This window comes from Bos grunniens, chromosome 29 (assembly GCF_055505025.1).
Source record: "Bos grunniens cultivar Pamir isolate PY7600 chromosome 29, Bosgru_T2T1.0, whole genome shotgun sequence".
NCBI classification, from domain to species: domain Eukaryota; kingdom Metazoa; phylum Chordata; class Mammalia; order Artiodactyla; family Bovidae; genus Bos; species Bos grunniens.
This window is the reverse complement of record NC_141193.1, coordinates 34,970,536-34,995,343: the sequence shown is the minus strand read 5'-3', so window position 1 is coordinate 34,995,343 and position 24,808 is coordinate 34,970,536. Positions and strand designations below refer to the sequence as shown.

Sequence of the window (24,808 nt, the reverse complement as noted above, 5' to 3'; positions counted from 1 at the left end):
GAATTTGTGCCTTGCAGGAGGATAGTGGTGATTGTTGTAGGGCTGTTGGGAAATAGCCCTGGAACACATCTTGCCAAATGTGGGATTGTGGTTAAGAATGCTTACTCATCTCCATCATTGAAAGGAAAAAAAAAAAACTCTTCCCTAGAACCTCACAGATCCTCTTGCCTGATTTCATAGAACATCACAGCTTTAGTTGGAACTTGATTGTGCTGTATTTTTCAAGAACTAAGGTATAGAGAGACAAACTAGATAGAATCAGGTTTATAAACCACTTAGGTCTTCCAAATGTAATATAAAAAGTAATGCATTTTGATCACATTACGCTGCTCCATAAGCCTGGGACTCTAAAGTTATCTGGACCACAGAAAAGGCTAAGCACAAAATTCAGAGTAGGTTGAATTAACTTTCGAACTAGGTCTGGAGTTAACCAGGGTGGTGGCTCAGATGGTAAAGAATCTGCCTGCAATGTGGGAGACCTGGGTTTGATCCCTGGGTGGGGAAGATCCCCTGGAGAAGGGAATGGTTACCCACTCCAGTATTCTTGCCTGGAGAATCCCATGGACAGAGGAGCCTGGTGGGCTACAGTCCATGGTGTCACAAAGAGTCAGATGTGACTGAGTGACTAACACTTTCACTTTCATAATAAGTAAGTTGAAATAGCAATGAAATGTTAGTAGGAAGAGCACTGTCTTATACTTAGTGTATGTGTGTGTGGGGGGGTGTGGGTGGGGGTTGGGGACTGCAAAATCATCAATGCTAAGCTTAACTGCTAATAAAATATTTGTATGAACTGTTAGAAAATAAAAAAATATCCTTCACTAGATACCTACAGTATGTAGGGCACTGTACTATGCTGAACACTGAAGACATAGAAACATTTAAAATATTTCTTTGATAACATTTTAGTAAATAATTACTGCTGCTAAGTCGCTTCCGTCGTGTCCGACTCTGTGCGACCCCAGAGACGGCAGCCCACCAGGCTCCCCCGTCCCTGGGATTCTCCAGGCAAGAACACTGGAGTGGGTTGCCATTTTCTTCTCCAATGCATGAAAGTGAAGAGTTAAAGTGAAATCGCTCAGTCGTGTCCGACTCTTAGCGACCCCATGGACTGCAGCCTAGCAGGCTCCTCCGTCCATGGGATTTTCCAGGCAAGAGTACTGGGACATGCCAAAGGTAATGTATGGCTTGGAAGATAAGGCAATGATGCTCTTCCTGCCTTCAAGGAGTGCCCCATCTGTTCACAGGTGGACAGACATACAGAAAAAGGACCGTGCCAGCACAATAAACTAAGAGTATGGACCTGAGGGTCAGACAGATTATGGGCATACCTCACTTTGTGGTGCTCACAGATATGGGTGACTCTTGGATAACGTGGGTTTGAGCTCTGTGGTTCACTGATATTGTGACTTTCGCCATATTAGTAACGTTTGTATCCATGGAATCAACCAACCAACCACCGATGTTTCCATTGGTTGGTTGGTTGAATCTGTGGATGTGAAACTCAAGGATATAGAGGGCCAATATATCCTTGAGTTTATAACTGTATTCATTATACTATGCCATATTGTATAAGGGACCTGAGTAGACTTTGATTTTGGTGTTCCCAGGGGTTCCTGGAACCAATCCCCCAGAGATACAGAGGGATGACTGGATTGCACCCTTGGCAAATTGGAGTTTTGTGGCAACCCTGCCTGGAGCAAGGCTATCAGCACTGCTTTTCTAATCGTGCTTCCTCACTTCCTGTCTCTGTGTCACATTTTGATAGTTCTTGCCATATTTCAGATATTTTCATGATTATTATACTTGTTAGAATGATCTGTGATTGTGATCTTTTTGAATTTATTTATTTTTAATTGGAGGATAATTGCTTTACAATATTGTGTTGGTTTCTGCCATACATCCACATGAATCAGCCATAGGTATACGTATGTCCCCTCCCTCTTGAAGCCCCCTCCCACCCCCCACCCCATCCCAACCCTCTAGGTTGTCCCAGGGCACCAGGTTTGAGCTCCCTGCATCATACAGCGAATTCCCACTGACTATCTATTTTACACATTGCAATATCGATGTTTCCATGCTACTCTCTCAGTTTGTCCCACCCTCTACCCCACTGTGTCCGCATGTTTGTTCTCTATCTCCATTGCAGCCCTGCAAATAGATTTATCAGTACCATCTTTCTAGATTCTATGTATATGTGTTAATATATAATATTTGTTTTTCTCTTTCTGACATACCTCACTCTATATAATAGGATCTCAGTTCATCCCCCTCATTAGAACTGGCTGAGTAATATTCCATTGTGCATATGCACCACAACTTCTGTATCCATTCATCTGTTGATGGACATCCAGGTTGCTTCCATGTCGTAGCTATTGTAAGTAGTGCTGCAGTGAACACTGGGGTGCATGTCTCTTTCATTTCTGGTTTTCTCAGAGTATATGCCCAGTAGTGGGATTGCTGAGTCATCTGGTAGTTTTATTCCTGGTTTTTTTAAGGAGTCTGTGATCATGATCTTTGATGTTCCTATAGCAAAAAGACTATAACTTGCTGAAGGCTCAGATGATAGTTAGCATTTTTCAGCAATAGAGTATTTTTTCATTAAGGTATGTACATTGATCTTTTGGGTATAATGCTACTGTGCACTTAATAGACTACAATATAGTGTAAATATAATTTTATATGCACTAGGAAACCAAAAAAAATTGTGTGGCTCACTTTGTTGCGATATTCAGTTTATTGCTGTGGTCTGGAACCAAACCCACAATATCTCCGAGGTCTGCCTATAATTCGCACTCTGGTGTTCACGAGTTAAGTGACCTTGTGCAAGTCATGGCATTTCTCTGTGACTCGTTTTCTCTCCTGTGTCATGGTAAACACCTGCTTCTTGCAGTAAGAAGTGTGGGAGCAAAGTGAGATTATCTTTTAATAATAGCATGTGAACCCCTCAACCCAATGCCTTATAAATGCTAGACCATTCAGAAGTCGAGTCCCCCTTTTTACCCAACCCCCAGATCCGAGACTTGCTAGAGGAGTTTAGAGGAGGAGGTGATCATTTATACGAGGTGGAGAGGGGAGGACTCCAGAAGGTCTGGGGGTGATCTGGACTTTGCAGGGTGAGTGAGATGGGAGAATCCAGGGAGTGGATAGGGGCTGGGCCAGGGAATGGGCAGACAGTGCCTACGGCATGCCAGAGGGGAACATTTCTTGGGACCAAAACCAGGGTGGAACTTTTAAAATCTTTAGCAAGTTATCTTTGCTTTTGTGAGGAGTCATGGAAGAAAGAGCCTGGGATACTATTGGGGCTAGAAATCTGCTGCTCCCAAGAATCTTTTCTGTACCCTTGGGCATAATGCAAGGATGAGTCTAGCACAGACTTGGTCTTCAGGCTGACCTGGCCAAGCCCTCATCCTCACAACAGCGTGCCCATGGACAGATGAGAAAATCACTTTGAGTCTCAAATCCCTCTGACTGTAATATGGGGAATAACAAGAGAACATCTCCACGGTGCCACTATGAAGAATCAATAAAAAGCCTTCAGAACATGTCTAGCATACAATAGGCATGCAGTAGATGCTAGTTTCTTTTGAGAAGTCTTTTCAAAAGTCTTGCCCTCTTCCCTAGGACACAGCACTCCCTGCTGAAAGGAAGGCTGCCACTTCGGGAGGGACTTAATTATCTCTGTCCCCATGGCCCTGGGGTGGGGCTCACATACAGTCAGCTCTCAGGGAGCAGTTACCAAATGGGACCAGACTTGCACCAGCTGGACCTTATGTGGCTGTGGAGCGAGGCTCAGGACGGAGTGAGTCAGCCCAGAAGGCCAGGGATGTAGGTGGTGTTAAAAGCACCCAGACTTTGGAGTCATGAAGACTTGAGTCTGAAAACTCCTATTTGGCCATTTACTCTTGGCCTTGGTTTTGTCATCTGGAAAATGGGAACAGAACTCGCTACTTCCTGGAGTTGTTATGAGAACCACATGAGATAACCTGTGTTATGGTACTGCTGGGCACTAGGCTGTGGTGTGTGTGTGTGTGTGTGTGTGCTCACACATGTATATGAGACAAGGTCCATGGTCCATAGTCAGCGCTCAGTACACAGTGAATATGTATGTGCCTCCCTGCTCCCCTTTCCTGGGCCAGGGGGCGTAGTTCCCAGGTGGTCTTCCCCAAGAGGCAGTATCAGGTTGCACACCACACTCCCTCTGCTCCCAGCCCAGGGTGGGACCTTGTGTGCTAGGAGCCCATGCTGGTGCCAATCGGCAAGTCCAGGACTTGTGGGTGAGCAGGGAAAGTCTGAAGACTTAGGTTCCACCCAGCTCCACATTGAACGGTGGGCACCTCGGGCAGGGCCCTTGGCAGGCTCTACCTGGGGTCCCCATGATAAGATGAGGAGGTGGCCCTCAGCAGGCTCAGTGTCCCTCCGGGGATAAATGTGAACACAGTTCATCCTCTCTTCCCCAGACAGAGGCCATGGTCTCTTACAGATAAAGGGCCAGTTAGTAGAACACTCTGGAATGGTGTGGAAAGTACAGATAAATGCACAGGCACACGAGAATCAGGAGCAAGTGACTTCCATCTCTGAAGTCCTTTGGAAAGATACAAGAAAGGTCTACAAGCATAAACATGTCTTCATGGTCAACATTCCTTGGCCTCTTCCAAGGCATGAGTCTTCTTGGGAAGGAATTAACCCTATGGGTCAGAATAGGTGCTGTTGAGGGCTGTCTGAACCTTCCCCTTCCAGCTTTCTCTCACTTCAGACCTCAGGGTCCTCTCTGGCCAGTGAGATGTACAGTTACCTGCAGGCTTTTTATCCTCGGACTGACCCAACTCCGTCATGAGATCTCAGTGCCTCAGTTTCCACATTAGATGAACTCAGTGACTTGAGGGATTTCCAAAATGTTGGTGACAGTGGAAGTTCTTGTCAAACGAACTCGCTCATGAAGTCTGAACACACACAACAGGAAGAGGCAGAACTGCTTCCATTAGGGGCGGTGGCGGGGGATGCTGTAGAGGCAGAACTGCTTCTGTTAGAGGGTGTGGGATGCTGTTTTCTCTCCTGATGGGCTGCTTCTGAAAACCTGGCTCTCTGCTGGGCACTGAATCCCACCTGTTTCTGCCTGGGGCTGTCTAGTAGGGTAACTGCCCTGCCAATTATACAGATGATACAAAGGGGGCAGAGAGAGGTAGCCTGAGGCTGGGAGGAGTCGTGGCCAGCTTCCTGTAGCGCGTGATGTCGAGAGCCTTGAAGGATGGGGAGGCATTTGTCGGGGGAGGAGGTGCGCTGGAAGAGAGAGAGACTGGAAACAGCAGGCAGAGCTAGAATCTAAGCGATGGGGGTGTGGGAGTGGGGATGGGGACCATGATCAGTGGGGAGCAGTGAAAAGAGATAACTGGAGGGGTTAGACGGCCTAGAACTTGAAGCGTTTGCTCTATGTGGTGACACCAAGTCATTTAAGAGTTTTGAGTAGGGAATTGTGGTCACTGGATTTTCAAAATGTATATAGCAGATTTATTTGGATATAATTCATATACTGTGCGAGTTGGTAATTAGATTGTGGGATGAGAAACTAAATCACTTTGGCTCTAAAGCGGCAAAGGGAATGAAATCATCGGGGGGTCATTTTGGATAGCACATTCTGTGGCACGCTCGCCTCTAAGCCCTAAGCACCAGTTACATTCCCTGACTTGTTGCTTAGAACCCCAAAATGGCCCCTACTGGCTTCTGAAAGCCTCGTAGGGGAAGGAAGCTTCTGGATCATGCGCAACTGTGGGAAGCAGACTAGAGAGGCTCTTGCAGGTGGCCCGTCTAGAGGTGGTGCTGGGGAGAGGGGGCGAGGAGGGGACGAGTCCAGGAGCCACGGGGGAAGCCTGGCCTGGTGGGCTGTGTGCAGCCCTTGGCGCTCCCCATGAGGCCTGTGAATGTCTGGAAGGGAACCTGCTGGGCAGAGAGGAGGGAAGGTAAGAGGGGAGAGGGGGCTCCCACGGAGCTGCCGGGAGGAGAGAAAACCCAGAAGCAGTTAATCCTGCTGGTTGAACTGTTTTTATAAACGACACTCTAAAATCAAATAGATGCAATAGAAACACAGTGGCCTTTTCATTAAACATGCCACAGAGGCCCCTTGTTCAGCAGCCGTTGTCAATCAGATGGAGGCCATTGTCTCTTTCCCCAGCCCTCCATAATTGGCATCTGTCTGGGAGCAAACAAATAAATACCAGGCTGGCATTTTAACTAGGGCAGCAAGGAGAGGGACGCTGCCTTCCAGAGTCTGCTCGGCGCTCCCAGCAGGTAAGGTCCTGGAGAAGCCTGTCTTTTCCAGGAGGCCCCAGATGCTAGCCCCCGCCAGGTACAGCTCCCAGTTTTTCTCCTGGACACACCCATTCTGATCTTTACCCAAAATCGCTGCTCCAGAGAGCCGGATTTCTGTTTTCTGCCTGCAGAAGCCCCTGAAACACAGTCAGTAGAGTTTCTTTTTGGTGTTTTGCCTGGGGGACATCAAGGGAAAAAGTAGACATGAGCACATTCTCCGGCTGACTTTGGATACGACCACTTAATAACAACAATACAGCTCTCATGTTAAATAATACAAATAGAATTAACCTAGCATGGTGAATTAGCAATAACATTGTTGCAGCGTAAGAGGATAAGACTTGTGATTCACTAGTAAGAATAGCATAGTGACAGCATTATTATGAATTTAGAGTTTCTTAACAGCATGATTGTCAGCCACTACTTTGGACAACATGTTCCTCTACAGGCGATCCTCAGTATTCCCAGCAGTCATGTTCTAAGTAGCCATGAACACTGAATGAAGGAATGCTGAACCACCTCTCCTAGAGAAATATTCATATGTAGTTAGGGTCCTGTGAGCCTCTGGTCACATTTCATCATCTGATCAACGCATCATCTTTTTTTCATGGAAATTTCTGTGTCAAAGCGCCTTTTAAAGTATATATTGTTGATTCATTAACATTGAACTCGGAGTTAACAGCGCTGTAACTCATGGCTGAACGAAGCTTATCTAATGTATGTATTTTCTCGGAAGGCACATCAGAGCCTTCTTACTTAGAAACAGTAAATAGCACTTCAGCCCCATGCTTGGGGCCACTTTAAACAGCAAAATCACCAACAAAAATGTAAAAAATGTGGCGCTAAATAGACCGCGAAAAGGATACTTGTTTACAGGATGAGAGCAGAAACTAGACCACAGAGCCTTGCCTGGCTCCTCCTCAGCTGGGATCTCAAGCATCAGGAGACTCAAATTCCCCCATTCTGTCGTCGTCCCACGATGATCACAAGAACGCCATGAGTATTGTTGTGGGACAACAAATAAATTGTAGGCAAATTTGCAAATACATATTCCACAAATGAGGGTAGGCTAACTCTTAGTGCACTTAGTTCTCAATCAAGCCAGCAACTTCCATCTTTTGGTGTTTTGAACTAAGGTTCAAAGAGTGAGAGTGATGTGTTCAAAATCAGATAGCTGGAATGTGGTTCATGATATAGCACCAGGGGTCAATGAACTGCAGCCCAGGGGCCAGCTGCCTGTTTTTATAAATAAAGTTTTATTGAAACACATAAACACAGCCATATTCTTGTGTTTACATATTGTCTGTGCAGCAGCTTTTATGCCATAATGGCAGAGTTAAGTTGTTGCAACAGAGATCAGATAGCCCACAAAACCTGGTATAGTTATGATCCAGCTTAGGGGAAAACTGTGTTATCCCACATTCTCTCTTTTTTAGTTCAGAGGGCAAATGTTCTCTCTGGTGTTAATACCAGTGCTTTTCCTAAACATTGTGTTTCCTCTCTTGAACAATGGGAAGTTTATAACTGATTATGTTTCCTTCTTTACAACAATGGAAAGAGGCTCAAAGCCTAAAAGAGCCAGAGATACCTGGCGCTCACATGATAGGAACAGAAAGGATCTTCCATCTCCTTTACACTAGAAGAGAGTTAGATTATTTCCACACAAAAATGTGGTCAATTTAGAGGTTATATATAGGCATCTGGGCCTTTCCAGTAATGAAGGGTTTCACGTGGAGCAGAACCAGGATTCCACAGAAATTGCTGTTTTCACTAAGAAGAAAAAGGCATACTATCTGAAAATAATCTTTATAGCTAACTACCAATTACCAAGAATTTATTATGTGCAAGCACTATACACAACTTACATCATTTTTTTCTCTATGGTATGTAGTATTTAGGCCAAGAGAGCCTATGCCACACAGCTCAGTGTCATTAACCCTTTTTACAGACTAGGAAACCAAGGACTAAAGATGTTTAACCAAAGATGTTAATGTGTTCTAGGTCACAAAGCAAGGCAGTGGGAGGTCTGAGATTTGAAGCCAGGTGTGTCTGTCTCCAGAACTTACTCCCTACACTCCATCCCGCCTTACCCAGCCTCAACCTTCATCCTCCCAGCTCTCAAAACCAGGGCTGTGGGTTGGGCAGTGAGGTGTTTCTGACATTCTCCTCATGTTGGGACATTCATCTTTGGCTTTGAACAGGGTGGGTGTCCTCCATAGAACATTGGGGGTGGGGTGGGAGAGGGGGCCGTGTCCAGAGTAGACTGATGGAGGTTGGTGAGAAGGCCTTGCAGTAGCTCAGGGATGAGATGGTGGTGGCTAGACACTGGTGCTGGCAGTGACTGGCAAGACGCGTGGAGGAATCAGAACTGACAAAATCCAGTGATTGATTCTGCACATGTATGGGGAGAAGGTGAAATAAGTGGCTCCTGGTTTCTGGCTGACATGACTAGGTAGATGGTGGGTCCTTATCCGGGGCTAGAGAGGAGATGGAGAACTCATTCTGTACAGGCTGAGCTTGAGCCCCCATGAGATACTCAGAGGAAATTCCCACTTACAATGATGGGAGCCTTTGTCCCACTCTGGTATATGTGATATGTGATATTTTGACATATATATATATATATATATATATATATATTTCTCATAATGTATGTCTCTCCCTCTTCAAAACTCTGTGGTATTGAAAGGCAGAAAGCCTTTGTTTAACGAAGGCTTCAGTGTTTTATTTTTTTTTAATGGTTACTCTTTGTAAATGATTCTGAAAGACTTACCAGTCTTCTTGCTCATTTCTTTGTGCTTGTAAGAAAGGGGAAAGCTGTGCTTTGGTCAATTCAGAACCTCCTCTGTCTCCATCAGAACCAATAAATACCTGCTGTCACCCTGTAACTGCACCTCCTAAACTCTTTAGTACATAGCATAAGTGGAAGGCTGTAAAGACTGTTAAGGAAGTCTCTGGTGAGACCAGTAGCAAATATAAGGGCCTGTGCCTTTCAGAAGGATGGACTCTGGGGCACAGGAATTTAACTCCCTCCCCTGCATTAATTCTTCTCCAGCAGCAACATTTATGAGTATTTATCGAACATCTGGGCATTAGTGATGCAAAGCACTTCACAGCAGTAGCATGGAAGCTCATGGGAGCAGACATTTCTGTCTGTTTGATGCATTGCTATGTTGTCTGGGCCTAGACTGTGCTTGGTATGCTTGCTACATGGTAGGTGCTCAGGAAGTTATTTGATGAGGGGATAAACAAGTGAAAGAAAATACTTCCTGCTGACACAGAAGATCAATTCAGTCATCCAGCATTTATTCACCATGTGTCAGATCTCAAGTCAGACCATGGGAACACGCAGAAGCGTAGACCAGCCCGGCACTCAAGAAGTATTATGCAGGAGACCAGCCAGTCAGAAGATCATGATTGTTCTTGGGAGAAGTGTCCCTACAGCAGTAGGAACTGCGTGCCAAGAGAAGCAAGGGGGGAGTAGCAACCCTGACTCCAGGTGGGAGACCAGGAATGCTTCACAGAGGAGGCAGCATTTGACCTGGGTCTTTAAGGATGAGTAAGAGTTTTCTGAGTGGGAACTGAGAGAGGTATCCAGACAGAGGAAATCTTTTGGGAAGGGAGCTGAGACAGTTGTTCTGGTCATTTGCAAGGAAATACCTTGCCAGTAGGTTGGAGATGGCTATAGATGGTCTATCCTCCCAGTGCTTGAGAAAGGCTAGATTGGTATCCAAATCCCTACTCCCTCCCAACTCCCCACTCCCTCCCGACTGCGCATGTTAGCATCCTTCTAGGAGAGGAGGAGAAGAGGAGAAGAGAGAAGGATAAAGTTTATTGGTGGGAGGAAAATGTTGGGAAAAAAGCATGCACAGGGAAACATGGATACATACTAGACACCTACACTTCTTAGCTCAGTACACAGTGCGAACCTCAGGAATTAAGGAGCATCCGGGGCCCGCCCATTCCCATCGTATGCCACTGTTCACAGGCCCACTTGTGCACACAGCATTTCTTGAATGTCCCTTCTGCACCTGGGGCTTCTGATAGGAAGTCAAACAAGGCGTAGTGTGGTCACCAGCAAGCAGTTTTGTGACTCCCAGGCCAGTGAATTGGCCATTTATAGGGACCTGAGGTCTGTCCATTTACCAGGGATTTCAAACCGCGGCCTGTGGGCTGTCTGTGGCTTTTTCACATACCTGGCCTTCATCACTCATCAGGTTACCTGTAGATCCACTGAAGGTATTTGTGTCTCAGAACTCTGGATGAGAAATCTCTAAGAAATTCCAAGCATTGATGATACCAAAGGTAGGATAGACATAGAGAACCACAGGTCATGGTTGGTCATTCCCACTTGCAGTCTAGAATCATCTGGTTCTCTTGTTAAATACACCATTTCCTACCTAGACAGTGTTTTAACAAGAGGAGACATCACTTTGGCAACAAAGGCTGGTATAGTCAAAGTTATAGTTTTTCTAGTAATCACGTACGGATGTAAGAGTTGGACCATAAAAAAAGGCTGAGCGCTGAGGAACTGATGCTTTTGAACTGTGGTGCTGGAGAAGACTCTTGAGAGTGCCTTGGACAGCAAGGAAATCAAACCAGTCAATCCTAAAGGAAGTCAACCCTGAATTTTCATTGGAAGGACTGATGCTGAAACTGAAGCTCCAATACCTTGGCCGCCTGATTCAAAGAGCCAACTCATTGGAAAAGACCCTGATGCTGGGAAAGATTGAGGGCAGGAGAAGACGGGGATAACAGAGAATGAGATGGTTGAATGGCATCATCGACTCAATGGATGTGAGTTTGAGCAATCTCTAGGAGATAGTGAAGGACAGGGAAGCTTGGTGCACTGCAGTCTATGGGGTCACAAAGAGTCGGACCCGACTGAACAATAACAACCCTCAGGGATTCTGATTCAGTTGGTCTGACATGGACTGGAGACTGAGTCTTTTTTAAAGCTCTACCAGTTACTTTAGTTCTAACATGCTACTGCTGGAAAACCACAGCCCAGAGAGGCAGTTTGTTTTGGCCAGACTCATAAAATACACCATCCTCCTAACTTGCAACCCACTGCTGTTTTCCCCAAACAGCACTGAAGGCAAAGGGGCCCTCAGAACCTTCCTGAATATTCAAGAGGCATCCCGCACATCAGCAGCTTGGAGCAGGGGAGGCAGGAATCTGTAACTGCTGTGTTGCCTCTTCAAGAACAAAGCCCTTGCCAGTTTACCACTCTGGGAAGATTGCCAGGCTCAAGTATTAATAATAATCTCTTTGTTTTTTAAATGCCTTATAATTGCATAAATAAAGCTTACTTTCTCTTCTTTAATGGTAATGAGGCTTATTTGACTGATTGGTTGATTAATAAGACTCTAATTTCTTTACTGACAAAACACGAAGGCCAAAAGAGGGATGCTGGGTGCTAGTAGCTTGGGATGCGAAGCAACCATTCCACTTTTTAGTTGCTGCTCCTGAATCTGGGAGAGAAGGGTAGCAATGGTTTCCCTGCAGTCAGATATGGATAAATAAAAGCTGCAGGAAGTTTGAGGAAGCAGGTCCCTGCATTTTCCTGAAGGGCTATTCCTGAACACCATCTTCTTCATAGTCAACAGTGTCTGTCCTATGAAGACCTGTGGGGAATATTTCTCTGATTTCAGTGCCCGTCAAGCTTGTACTCGATTCCCAGGTAGCTCAGTGGTAAGGAACCCTCCTGTCAATGCTGGAGATGTGAGCTCTATCCCTGGGTCAGGAAGATCTCCTGGAGAAGGAAATGGCAACCCGCTCCAGTATTTTTGCCTGGGAAATTCCATGGACAGAGGAGCCTCTGGGCTAGAGTCCATGGAGTTGCAAAGAGTCAGATACGATTTAGCAACTCAATAACAGCAATAATGGTTGCACTCATCCTGGTAGTATTGTATGCACACTTGTAGACACTGGCAATTGTGAAATTGATCGTGTTTGCTGTTTCCCACTGGACACCAGGAAACTCAGAGCCAAACCGGTGTCTAGCCAGCAACAGGCATAAAATCCTCAGCAAACGTTTGATGTAATAACAGCTCACATTTGTTGAGCATTTACCGTCTGCATGAACCCCCGGTAACTTACTTTCTGCAAACTTAAGGTTCCTGAAAAACTAGAGTGCAGCTCTCCCTTTTATAAATCAAGTAATGTTTTCAATGCCCCAGAGGAATAAAGAACTGGTTCATTTAAATCAGAGATCCCAGTGCTGTGAGTAATGACCTCCCTACTCCACCATGTTTGCAGTGTCATTTGCTGGTTTTCAGACTCTCTCTTGACCTACAGAGGAGGCCAGCTGGGCCCGGCTGCTGCCTCCAAGTTGGCTGTGAACTTAGCTTTCTTTTCCTGAGCCCAGAAAAACCCCTACCCTAGCGACGAATCACAGGCCAGAGCCGAGCCCTGACAGGGGCCCACGGTTGTAGACGGCTTTGCACTGTCACGCACTGGCCGGGAGACAAAGGGAAACAGGAGGGCTTTTATTGGTCACCTGCCTCCGTGCACGGGGCTCCTGATAGATAACAGATGGAGAGACGAGGGAGTTAATGAGGTCGGCGTTCTGGCCAAATGCTCTCCATCTTCCTCTTGCCACTGAGTCGTTGGAAAAGAATGTTGCTCTGGGCGGGTGGGGCAGGGAGAGCTCAAAAAAGCTGAGCTTTCACCAGAGGTGTTGGGAGAAGCGAGGATTCGAGAACAGTGTGCACTGATGCGATTCATCTCAATTCAGTGAATATTTATTAAGCGCTTCATACCTTAGTCACCTTTAGGTATCACCCCACCCCCCACGTATTCTTCCAGAATGCTCTTCCGTGTAGTTATCTTTATGTAGTTATCTTTATCTGCATTTTACAGCTCAGCAACTTAAAAGGCTCAGAGATGTTAAGTAACTTGGCCAAGATCACCCAGCCAACCTAGAACTCAGCTGGGATTTGAACCTAAACCTCTCCCTCTCTTTAAACCTCATGCATCATGCTGCTTCTCCAAGCTGTAAGACCACTCGCCGTGTCACACATTCCTTTTGAAATTGTTTTCAGGGTTGCATCTTGAGGTCTCATTTCCGAAGCATCTCTTCTTGCTATAGTGAGGAAATAGTGGTGGGAAAGAGACTGATCTTCAAAGCATTGGGAGAAATGGGTGGAAGGAGCCGTTTACACTTAGAAAATTTGCCTTCGGTTCTAGGTGGGGTGGGGGGAGTTAGTAATTTAATCGTCAGGGCTGACATCCACTTCCTGGGGGGCTCCTTGTCTTCAGCCAGATGTTTTTTGTTGAATCTGGTAATTTTCAAAGAAAGGTCAGGGCTGGTGGCTGTGAATAGAGCTCATGGAAGACCATGGGAAACCTCCCATAAATGGTGTGTGTCACGGCACTTTACAACTTCTAGCCTCTCCGGGGCTCTCTCACAGCAGCCCTGTAATGCAGGCTCATTATTGGCCCCATTTTATGGATGAGAAAACTGAGCCCCTAAGACTTTCCCAGATCAAGTGCAGAGCTGGGACCCACACTGTGTAGGAAGACGCAAGCTTGGTACCTGGCACATCTGGATATTCACAGACCATTAGAACTTCAGATTCCCACCTCTGAGGCTTTTTCCTTCCATCACACTGTCTCTGCCTCGAGAAAAAGTAGTCTATCCTGAAGGCTATTTTTTTCCAAATGTAAGGAAACCCTTGCTGGGCTGTGATCTCACGTTCCTCACAGCCCCCTTTGGCGTCTCCACGGACCATGCATGTGACTAACTTTCATCCATCCAGAGGTTATAAGAAAGCAAACGTTGGCAGCATAACATCTCTCTTCAGAGACACAGAAGGCTGCCCCAGGATTTGTCTCTGGGGGTCGGGGAAGAAATTTGAGAGGCTGTGGAGGAAGAAGGCGCTGGCTTTGCTTTGTCAAGATCTGTGCTTTTTAAACAGTTTCATCCCCAAACCCATAACATCCCTCCTCCTAAAGGAAAAAAAAAAAAAAAAAAACAATCCAAAAAAATGTGTAAGCCACCATATTCTGTGCCCACAGCTCCCTCTCTGCCTGTGTATTTCTGGCCTGGCCCCCAGACCCCGTGGGAAGTGGGGAGAGCTCTTCTCAGGGGTCAGTGGTGTGGGGTGCAAGGGGGCACTGAGGGTGGGCTAAGGGCTCAGACCCAAGCCACATCCAGGGGGAAAAGGCAGGGTGGACTCTGGGGGAACCATCGCATGGTTGAGAGTCCTTGAATCTCAACCATCCAGATAATGGGACCCATCAGAATCAAGAGCAGGGTTGAGGAGCTGGGTGGAGGAGAGGGCCAGAGGAGGGCACCAGTGCTTGCGGAGTGCCCCCTGTGGGCCAGCTAGTTGCTATACACATTCTCCTCTTTTTCCCCAACCACATGAATTTGCAAGATGAGGAAGTTGAGGCTCAGAGTCCCAACAACATGTCCATAGCTTGTCAGAGGCAGAACTGAGACCAGAGCACAGGTTTCTGACGCCAGAGCTGGAGACGGGATCAAGGAGGATCTAGGCTTGCTAACACAGTAGGAGGCAGTGCTCCTGTGTCCGACCTCGTACATGGTGTGAGGTCGGAAGTGTGTGATCATGAAGTCAGGTGTGGGTCTTCTCAGGCATGCTATATGTATTAAAGGTCCAGACCTGTGCTGTCCAGCATGGTAGCCACTAGCCACCCAGGCTATTTTAAGTTCATTAAATTAAAATAAAAACTTCATTCCTGGATTGCATGAGCCACATCTCCACTATTTTAGTCTTCATGTTACTAGTACTGTATTAGTACAGGTGTGTAAAACATGCTGTCTCTGCAGAGAGGTCTATGGGACAGACCTGATCTAGTGGGGTTTAGAAATGATACAAATGATAAAAAAGCGAACAGATTGAACCACCTCTGGGTCTGAACCTCAACCTAGACCTGGCCCAAAGGGGCCTGAACAGTCCTGTCCCCTCCACCAGGAGCTGTTGGTGGCTCTGGAGCTCAAAGTCCTGTGACCCTTGCATGTCCAGCACCTTGCTTCCTGTGGCCGAGCTGGTCAGCATCAGCTGTACGTGTCCTGCAGATCCCCCAGGGTCAGCTCCAAGGTCTTATACTGGGTGTCACTGCACTTTTTAGAGCATTTCATCCCAATCATTTTATCCTATGTCCAGAACAAGAACCTAGCACAGGAGCCCTGAGTGAGTGAAAGTGAAAGTGAACTCTCTCAGTCATGTCCGAAGCTTTGTGACCCCATGGACTGTAACCTACCAGGTTCCTCCATCCATGGGATTTTCCAGGCAAGAATTCTGCAGTGGGTTGCCGTTTCCTTCTCCAGGAGATCTTCCCAACCCAGGGATTGAACCCAAGTCTCCCGCATTGTAGAAGCCCTAGGTACGGGTGAAATCATAGGTCTTTGAAGAAGACAGATGAGTTAACAGTCATTACAGCCTTGTGATAAGGGTTTATTACAGGCAGGAGTTCAGTCATTCACTTATTCACTTATTCATTCATTCATTCATTTACAGTTTGGCAACTATCATGAGCCTGATACTGGAAACAGAGATAGTGATGTTTTAGGAGGGAGTGGCCATCCTGCATGGGCAGGACAAGAGGGCACATGGAGTCAGAAATTAACAAGGTTCCTGGGGCACATAACCCCAGCTCTGTGTGGTCAGGGTGCCTCCTTGGTGGCTGAGATCAAGGAGGTCACAGGTTGGGCCAGCATGCATCCAGGTCTCATAGCCAGTGAGCAGCCCCAAGACAAGTTGAGCGAGAACCAGGCCTGATGCTGGGCAAGACTGAGGGCAAGAGAAGGGGACAACAGAGGATGAGATGGTTGGATGGCATCGTTGACTCAATGAATGAGTTTGAGCAAGCTCCGGGAGATGGTGAAGGACAGGGAAGCCTAGTGTGCTGCAGTCCATGGGCTCACAAAGAGTCAGGCATAACTTAGTGACTGAACAAGAACAAAAGACCTTAGCCTGAGAATCTTGGGATTTTAGGGCAAAAGGCAGCTTAAAGGTCCTCCTCCGACCCCTTCATTTCTCAAAGGATGAACCCAGGGCCCAGACAGAATCAAGGTGCCCTGGGGCTTAGCGACAGAGCTGCGTTCAGATCCCAGGTCCTCGGCTCCTGGGCCAGGGCCCTTCCCTTCCCTGTGCTCCGTCTGAAGGACCGAATTTTGTTTTGAGTCCGCATTTCTCACTCCTCTGTCACACTTCCCCAAGGGTCACTCCCACCCCAGCAGCCTTATAGAATTTTGATCTCCAGGAGAGCACGGAGCAATCAGAGGTATGTAAGTGGGGGTGTGAGGGACATAGTGGAGAGGTGGTGAGCATTAACCCAAGCTGGCGAACCAGGGCTGGAAACTGTGCCACTTACTGGCTGTGGGACCTTGGACAAGTTAGACCATTCCTCTGACCTTCAGGCCTAAATGGGATTGTAGTACCTACCTCATCGGATTGTGGTGGGCCTAAGTCAGTTATTATATTTGAATGCATTACAAGAGTATCTGGCATATCAAAAACACCGCAACTGTGTAAAGATTGTGCTGTCATGATTGGTTCCTTGTTCTGGAGCTGGATGTGTGATCTGGCGTGTGTGCCCGTGGGGACACTGGGGCAAGTGTACATCCCTAGGGCAACTTAGAAAACCTCAAAGTAGTGACCTGTGTGAGCTGGTTCTGACAAACTCCTGTGTTCCTGCTTAAACCTTCCATGGAACACTTATCCTGTTCCATCTTATATTTTTAATAATTTGAGTATTTTCCTTAGACTGCGTTTCCCCTATGTCTCAGTGGGTAAAGAATCTGCCTGAAATGCAGGAGACGCAGGAGACTTGGGTTCAATCCCTGGGTCAGGTAGATCCCCTGGAGGAGGAAATGGAAACCCACTCCAGTGTTCTTGCCTGAAAAATCCGATGCCCAGAGGAGCCTGGCGGTCTATGGTTCCTGGGGTCACAAAGAGTCAGATGCTGAGCAACTGAGCACAGCATATTCCCTATTAGAAAATAAACCTAAATCATTTCATAATGTGTGTAACTCAAACTATTATGCTGTATGCTGAACTTTAAACTTAGTTCTGTATATCAGTTATTTCTCAATAAAACTGGAAAGAAAAAAAAAGAGAGAGAGAGAGAAACCTGAGAGCAGGAACTGTATTTTATTTAGAGATTCAGACCTGGAATTAGAAAATATGGATTCAGATAACATTCTCTTAGTGATACATCTTTTCTTTTTCTTTCTTCTTTTTTTCTTGATAACATCTTTATTGAAATATAATTCAAAAGCATATTGTGAATTATGCATATTATGCATATAATAATGTGCATATTATTCACAAAGCACAATTCAGCAGCCTTTAGTGGGATTCACCAAGTTGTGAAATCATCAGCACCATCAATTTTAGGACATTTTCATCACCCCAAGGAGAGCCCATCCTCCCCCTTCCCTGTAGCACTTCGTGGGATGATGATAAGTGTTAATAAAGGAATACATGGGCACAGGCCTTAGCACAGAGCCAGGTACTCAGTTCAGTTCGGTTCAGTTCATTCGCTCAGTCATGTCTGACTCTTTGCGACCCCATGAATCGCAGCACACCAGGCCTCCCTGTCCATCACCAACTCCCAGAGTTCACTCAAACTCACGTCCATCGAGTCGGTGATGCCATCCAGCCATCTCATCCTCTGTCGTCCCCTTCTCCTCCTGCCCCCAATCCCTCCCAGCATCAGAGTCTTTTCCAATGAGTCAACTCTTCGCATGAGATGGCCAAAGTACTGGAGTTTAAGCTGTAGCATCATTCCTTCCAAAGAAATCCCAGGGCTGATCTCCTTCAGAATGGACTGGTTGGATCTCCTTGCAGTCCAAGGGACTCTCAAGAGTCTTCTCCAACACCACAGTTCAAAAGCATCAATTCTTCGGCGCTCAGCTTTCTTCACAGTCCAACTCTCACATCTATACATGACTGCTGGAAAAACCATAGCCTTGACTAGACGGACCTTAGTTGGCAAAGTAATGTCCCTGCTTTTGAATATGCTATATAGGTTGGTCATAACTTTCCTTCCAAGAAGTAAGCATCTTTTAGGTACTCAGGTGGTGCCTAATTATTGACTCTTCCATGGGCCCTGATATAGGGTTTTGTTCTGGTTTGTGGGGTCAAATTCTACAGTTTTTCCCCACCCCAGAAACATGAAGGTGGCTCTGCTAGGTCACCTCCCAGAATCCTGGGGGGCCAGGTGCACGGCCAGGTATGCCTGGACTCGGGGTGAGGAGGCGTTGAGGCGAGGGGTTCAGTGGAGGACAAGGTGTTGCCCCAGGAGTTTCCTGCACATGAGGCCCAGGCTGCCCGGCTCACTGCTAGGGGTTACCCATGGGCGGCCTCCCCCGCCACACCTGTCAGGTCGAGGAAACTCAGACAGTAACGCCAGCCCCTGTGCCTCACGGCAGACCCACTGTTGAGCCCAGGTGGTTACACACAGACTGGGCTGCCCTCTCAGAGCACCTGCATTTTCTCCCTTTTCTTTTTCTCTGCTCCCACGGAGAAGAAAAGCTAGGCTCCACAACCATCATTTCCATAGCTCAGCTGTCTCTTTGCTCGAAGAGCTTCTGCAGAAAGGAATGGAATTGGTTGGAGGAGGACTAAGCATTGACTGGGATTGGGTCCCAGGGAGAGCTTCAGGCCCTCTGTGTTGGGAGCCGGGGTCCCAGGAGGGTGGACCATGAAGGGCAGCCTTGGAGAGCTCTGAGCTGGCAGCAGGAAGTGAGCGATCTGGAGAGGAGGTGAGTGCGTGCGTACATGTTCAGTCGCTCAGTCGTGTCTGACTCTTTGCACCCCTATGGACTGTAGCCTGCCAGGCTCCTCTGTCCGTGGGATTCTCCAGGCAAGAATACTGGAGTGGGTTGCCATTTCCTCCTCCAGGAGATCTTCCTCACCCAGGGATGAAACCCACATCTCAAGTCTCCTGCATTGGCAGGTGGGTTCTTTACCACTAGCGCCACCTAGGGAACTGAATTAGGGCAAACTGTTGACCATTGATTCCACGGGTTTGTGTCTGCTTCAGGAAGCACTCCACTCTCTGCTGGGTCACAAGGAGATCAAGTCCTATTTCCTGCCCTTGAGGGCAACTCTGGCCAGGAAACAGGCAGATCTGGATTCCACGGATTTCCTGATCCCGTTGGTTTAGTCACTCAGCTGTGTCTGACTCTTACTAGAGTGGGTTGCCATTTCCTTCTCCAGGGGATCTTCCTGACCCAGGGATCGAACCTGTGTCTCCTGCATTGACAGGTGGATTCTTTACTACTGAGCCACCAGGGAAGCCCTCCTGATCCTGTGACCTTCCATAAATCATATACTTTCTGTAGCCTCAGTCTACTTTCCTGTAAAATGGGGCTAACAAAATCTATTTTGTAAGGCTACTGTAAAAGCTAAGCACATTGGCAGGTACAGACCAACATGAAGATGGTTTGCCTGCCTCGACAGGTCGAGGGGCTCACATGAGTGATAGACATATCTTTACAGGGAGCCAAGAAGACCTTGGGTGGCACTTCCATACAGTGGCAAGCCACTCTCCCTGGCCTCTCTGGTTGAAATAACTTCATCTGCCTAAGCCCCTGACCTATTGGCAGACAAGGATTACGTGACATGCTCAGAAGCCCAGCCATCTATTAGTATTTAATGGAGTCACTGCTGGTAAAGGTTCCTAAAGATTCCCTGGTGCGGGAGGCTGATAGAATTTAGAGACACAAGCAGAAAACGCCCCACACTTGGAAAATGGTGTTTTACAAGTCAAGGCCACTTTGACTTCCTGCAGACCTCACCCATGTGAAAGAAAGGCCTGTCCTGGTCCTCGCTAGTGGTGTATCCAGTTGTTGAAGGGGGTTAGCCTCTGGCTTCACAAAGACGTGGGCTCAGGTATGGCCCCACAGCCTGCTAGTCTGGGGAGGCAGGAAGAAGAAGTAAGTGATAAATGCTTTCTGGGCATCCTGTCTGTACCAGGTCACTTGGCCCAGTGCTGAGTGTGTTAATTCATTTAATCCTTCAGATAGCCCTGTGGTGCAGAGGTGTAGTTGTCTCCACTGGACATTACAAGGAAACCAAGGCTCAGAAAGGTTATACATCTGTCCAGGGTCTCGCCATCAGTATCGATACAGAGGCCTGTTTGTTTGACCTCAGAACCCTCTGGACCTTGGCACATGACAAGCCACCATACCTACCCCCCTCTCCTCATTCATGTGAGGCATTTTCCGTCGCCTCTGTCTGTACCACGAATGCGGGGACCCCTCACCCCCAAGGTTTGCAGGAAGAAGGCTCAGACTCTTTCACCTGAGCAGACTCACACTATGCAGGCGGCCTGTACCCACAACGCTGGCAGAGCCTCAGATGATGAGCTTTTTGAACACTTGCCAATATCTCAACCCTTCTAATTAAAACCACATTATCTCTGATGATTCTTAATGATAGCATTTGTGAAATCGGGATCCTCTCAGGTCTCAAGTTCAGTTTGCAGTTCCTGCTTCTGAACAGCATGTGCAGTGGCCTTAATAATGGGTTGGGTGGAGATTCTGTGGGACCCGCTCTGGTAGCCTGTATATTTTCTTTTTTTCCAAAAGCCTCTATCTGGGGGAGTTGGCAGCCCATGTGCCAAAGACGCAAGTCAGCTCTTTCTCATTTATAACTCTTATTTCATTAGCTCTGTGCCCCTCACCCTCCACCCTTCTCAGGGGAAAGTGAAGAGAAGCAAGCGGATCAGGGTTTGCTTGGCATCATGGCTGTCAGGATTCAGGGAGCTCCTATTGCTGGGGTCCAGCCTGCTGGCCCTTGAGGCCTCCCGCCGTCCTGTCCTTGTAGCTGACGATCTTTGCATCTGCAGGCTGGGTGAGCTTCAGGCCCCGGGTCTACTCCTGACCTAAAACTGGAGGAGATTACAGAACAGTATCCTGAGTCATAGGTCTGCAGGGGTTCATTAAAGTGTCATCTTTACTTCTGACCAGGTTTGAAAGCATTTTAAACGATTGCTTTGAGAAGGCAGAGCAGCCTTTGGGGAGATGCCTTCCAGTTCTTGGGGCTTCTAGGCTGGCCTTGACACCAAGCCCTAGTCTTAGAACATAGGCCTAGTTCCTTAGTACCCTGGGCAGGACCCACCACGCTGGCCCTGTGTGTCTTTCCAGCCCATCTCTGACCCCTGGATGCAGCCTGTGTTCAGAAATGCTGAGCTTCTGGCACTCCCCAGTGCTCCTCCATGGCTCAGGCTCCCTCCTCTGCCTGGACTGACTGTCCCTGCCCTTCCTCCCTGCCTGGCCTCCCATCACCCCCACCACACCCCCACCCCAGCTTCTAAAACGCAGCTCAGGGGTTGCTTCTCAGGAAGCCTCTGCCTCTGACCCCGGCCAGCTGAAGCGCCCTCTGTGTGCTCATGCTATATCCTGGACAGATCTCTTGCCACCGTGTTATGACAGTCATCTGATAGTGTCTGGATGTTCTGTCTCACTCCCCTTAGCAACTTCCCAGCCATCCCTTAGTAATCAGAGTGACCAGACGAATGGATGAGTGAAGACACAGAGGACTGATTAGTTACCTAACTGAGCATCTGCCTCACTCCCAAGTCCCATCTCCAGAAAGCTCCATAGCCTAACGGAAGTCACAAAATCTGAAGATGACCAATGTGGGGTTTGGAGTCTAGAAACAAGAGGCTTTAGGAGTTGAAATCCAAGAGGCAAAGTGATTGCTAAAAAGCAGGATTCCTACCAGACCCAGGCACGCTTCTCGTGGACAGTCTAAAGACCAGCATTCTAATCTTTTCAGCTCCGAGATACAACTTTCCAATGGTTCTCTTGCAGTCAGCATCATTTTGCAAAGTCTCACTGATGGCTTGGGTTTCTCAGCAGTATAATCAAGCTGTGAGATCACTACATTTTAGGATTAGACGTGTTGGCTAGGACTTCTGGTTCTGCCAATTCCCAGAGGTGTGACCACAGGCAAGTGGGTCCTCTTCCTAGAGATTCACTCTCCTCTTGGAAAGGGGGACACTGCATAAGACAATGAGTGGTAAGTGCAAGGAGCTGATGGGGTGGTTGAAGAGAGTTTAATTAAGGTTGAGCTGTCAGGAAAGCAGAAGGGGATGGTGTAGCAGTCTAGGTTAGCAACAGCATGGAGCTCTCACCACCCCGAGGCCTGCAAGGGCGGGAGCAGCTACTGAGAAAGAGCTGTGTCCACAGAAGAGGATGCTGGACAGGATCCCGGCCTTCAAAAGACGAAAGCCCCCATCAGCTCACAGCCTAGCAGAAGGCTTGCGGGGAGGGAATGTCCCAGCCTCTCTCCTCTCGCCCTCGGAGGCTGGTGCCTCCCATTGGCTAAACCCAGCTGGAAGTCAGAGGGAAAGGAACATCAGTGGCCGTATGTTCAGAGGTCAGCCTCCTGGAGCCCAGACCAAGGCAGGGAAAAGCAGAAAAAGGAGGTAGAGGGCCACATGGAGACAGCCCAGCCCGGCTGTAGCCTGACACCCAGCACATCCTCAGTACACACCACTTCCATCCCTGATCTTATCAACACCTCTACCTCTATAAAAAAAGAGAGGGTGGCTGAGTAGAAGATTCAACAAATACGAACATTCCTTAAGGTCCTCACAGGAGTGTGTTAGGAACGATGTTGAAACGGAGAGAAAGAGTAAAGGATTTTTAATTTTGATTATCTGTGGATTTCTTTTATCCACGTTATCTGTTTCCGCCAGTAGCCGGGATAATTGAAACCTCATTGCCTTCCCTAACTGCAGCTGTTCAGTCTGCTGAACGCACATCAAAGGTGTTTTTGTAAGGAGCTGTCTGCTGTAGTTTTTAATTAATTTTAATTTTATTTTTACATTTGATCTAATAGAGTCAAATGAATCTTTCATTGTTTAGATTTAGTTGAACTGGTGAAATAGGTCAGGCTTTCCAGGAGTTCTCCGAACTTCTTTGCATGGATAAGTAACTTCTGGCAGCAGAGCCTGAGTTCTGGAGGCTACCTGGCTGCAATCCTGGGGGACAAAGCATCAGGAAAATGAAAGGCCAGACTGAACAGAGGGTGTCAGCAGCCCATTTGTTCCACAAAGAGGTCCTACTGTGTGCTGAGTGGTAAAGGAGACAGAGGGGCTGTCTGTGCTTCTCAGAGTCTGGGAGGGAATAAACGTGGACACTTGAGAGAGAATTAATAGCAAGCACCTTTATTTCCGCCCCCCACCCTGACTAGCTAACTGGGAAGATTTGCACCATGCCCACCCCCTCCCCAGGGGCCTCCAGAACTTACCAGTCATTTATGGGGCTACTGCCCATGCTCCTCAACCCAGGGGTTCCCCTCCTGGACTCTGCCCATGGCCCTCCTGGGACGCCTCCCCTCCCTGTTGCCTGGAAGGCAAGCTGGGCCCTTGCAGTATGGTGAGACTTTCTTCTGTCCCCTTTGTGGCTTTCAAGGTTGCATATGGAAGCAGCTATCTATCTCTGCCAACCACCAGCTTCTTTCCATCTCCGAAGCCCCAGTTGGTGATTTTCCCCAGAGAGAGCAACTCAGGCCTTCTAAAGAAACCCCTTCAGAGGATTCAGTCTCCCCTGCGGGTACTTCCCCATACACGAGACCACGTCCACGCACTCAGCCTCAGCTCCTCACTTCCTTCACCCCCACCTGCCTGGCACTTGAGTACGCTCAGATTAACACGTCATTTTATAATAAATTGCAACATGTATTAGATTTTTAATGTGTGTGAGGGTGAGAAAAACAAAAACAAAGAAACAGAAAGGCCTTTAATCTCACCTCCTGGATAACTCCTGTTAACTTAAAAAAAAATAGACCTCCATGGAAAGAAAGTACAGTGTGCAGAAAGATGAAACAAAGCATATAACTCATCTTAGGGTCCTAGTTGTCTCTCTACAAAGGTGCCTGCTGAAAAAGATTTCTTTTTCTTCTTGGAGGAAAAAAGACCCAAGTTTTATTTATACCAAAGAAGTCCCTTCACGTATTACTTTACACCTTGCGTTTTTCCCTTAATATGTCTAGATGTTTCACTTTCAACCCTACAGAACTCACTCTCGTTCACTGCTCTGTATTCATCCATCGTGTCAGTGTACTTGAGATTGTTAACCTCATCCTCTGTCCATAGACACTTAAGTATTTCTAGATTTTTGCTGTTATGGATAACTTCTTAGTGAATCCCTTATATGCCCATCTTGATCCATTTGGGGAGGTGGGTATAATTAGAGAGTAAATTCTCATTTTTCCTGGGCTGAAAATTATATGGTTAAATTTTGATAAATGTTGCCAAGGCATCCCACAAAATGTTCCGTCAATAGCATATGAGACCACTCCTTCCCTGGGGGTAGACACTGAGAATTATCAAGCTTTTCCAATTTTGTCAGCCTGATGGGGGAAAAAAATGGCATTTCATTATTGTTTTGATCTGCAGTTCTTTAATTATTAGTGAGGCCAAACATCTTTTCATATGTTTATTAGCTGTTTATTTGTGCTTCTCTGAATAGATTGTTCCTATCCTTTGTCTAATTTTTTTGTTCCCTACT

At 47.2% G+C, this 24,808-nt stretch overlaps 1 protein-coding gene and 1 long non-coding RNA gene across 15 annotated transcripts in view; one reads left to right on the top strand and one right to left on the bottom strand.

Annotated features, from left to right (window-relative positions):
• Positions 1–24,808, top strand: part of TENM4 (teneurin transmembrane protein 4) — a 1,162,188-nt gene that overhangs the window by 506,329 nt on the left and 631,051 nt on the right. The window lies entirely within an intron of this gene.
• LOC147342505 (uncharacterized) lies at positions 20,857–22,148 on the bottom strand. Its single transcript, XR_015158174.1, has 2 exons — positions 22,011–22,148; positions 20,857–21,177 (listed from the first exon to the last, which is right to left on the bottom strand). It is a non-coding gene; the product is annotated as an uncharacterized LOC147342505 (long non-coding RNA).